Raw genomic sequence first — 1793 nt, forward strand, 5'->3', positions numbered from 1 at the left:
TATCTATACGACAAAGAGCAAAGGAGTTTTATTTTTTTGGATTAACGAGGTAAACCTCACTCCTCGCTGCGTGAGTATGTGAGAAAATCCTCGCACTATAACTCTAGCCGGCAAAGGACCACAAGGAGGTAAACCAGCCTAGGTTACCCATAACTGACCAACTCAAACCCAAGGGCTTGAGGTTCGAACCCACGACCTCTCGGCTGCAGGTGTAACTCTTTTGTTTTAGTGTTTTACTTAGGGTGTGTTTGGTTTATAGGTTAGACGTAGAAATGAAAATGAAATCATATACATTGTTAGGTTAACAATTTTTTAAAAGATGAATATAAAATTTGATTACCCTTATAATTACAAAATAAATTACATAGTTTAGATGAGAGTTAATTCCATTTTTTGTTCTAGATTTATAGGTGGCAGTCCACTTTTAATCATTTTTTTTCTAAAACGTCCACTTTTAGTCCTAGCAATATTGTGGCGTGGCCATTTTTGGTCTTCTATCAACAAAATAGTTTAAATGTCGTTAAATACAAGGGCATTTCAGTCTTCAATTATGATTTTTTCAAAAAAATAAATATAAAAAATATAACGGGTTAACTTACTTTGTATAAAAAAAAAAGAACAAAATGTCATTGTATTTAACAACATTTCAATGATTTTGTTGACAGAGGACCAAAAATGGTCACGCAACAATAATACTAGGACTAAATGAGAATGTTTTAATAAAAAAGGGACTAAAAATGGACTGTCACATATAAATCTAGGACCAAAAATGGAATTAACTCGTTTAAATAAGGTATCATTCCATTAATTCACCTTTATCCTTCCTCATTTCATCACCTCCTCATTTCGTCGTTTCCTCACTCACCTCTCCTCACTTCATTAACTTTCTCACTGTATTGCCTATTCACTTCATCATCACTCTTAAGATCATCAATTGTCTTGATTTTTTGTTTTTGTAATTTTTAAAACCTTTACTCCGATTCTAGTATTATATATAACCAAACATCACTATTAGCAGTCATTCATATTTTACCCTGTTAGGAACATAATGTATTAGGTTTTGATGATACCAAAAATGTAATTTTAGAATCCCCTAAGTCTCGAAAGGTAGGAATCAATGTAAGTTCGACAAGTAAACTAAGAGCGAAAATACAACCGGGTAACTTGAGCTCAACTCGGAAAATATTTAAGCTTAAGGTAAACTTGTGTGAACATCTTAGAAAGTCTCGTGTTGTAATCCTATACATAGATCAGAAGAAGGCACAGGACAACACTGGAGGAATAAGGGTCTGCGAGACATCAACTAAGTCTCGAGACATAAGCAGAGTTCGAGAGGTAGGACCTCTCGATACAACAATCCAGTTCGAGACATAAGCAGAATTCGAGAGGTAGGACCTCTCGATACAACAACCCAGTTCGAGACATAAGCAGAGTTCGAGAGATTGATCTCTCGATACATGGAGATCAAGACATCAAATAATCGAGACATCAATCTTGGTCTCGATAAACTGACACTTCTCCAAAAGGTTAAATGACAGTCAGGAAGCATGATTAAAGCTTGGAGAAGAAGAATATCATGGAGATAAAATATTAAGGAGGTGCCAGAAGTGGATGCCACATCAGAATTCCACAACAAACGGATAGAAGGTGCACTAATCCAAAGTCGGTCTTATTCCCTAGAACGAGGATCAATGGGAATTTAAAAAGAGTAACTTTTACCAAAAGTAGCAAGTGGAGCATGGACTCAAGAAAGTGGATTATGGAATATCCACTACCAAACAAAAGGTTCAAGT

Source organism: Ipomoea triloba, chromosome 3 (genome assembly GCF_003576645.1).
Source record: "Ipomoea triloba cultivar NCNSP0323 chromosome 3, ASM357664v1".
NCBI lineage: Eukaryota > Viridiplantae > Streptophyta > Magnoliopsida > Solanales > Convolvulaceae > Ipomoea > Ipomoea triloba.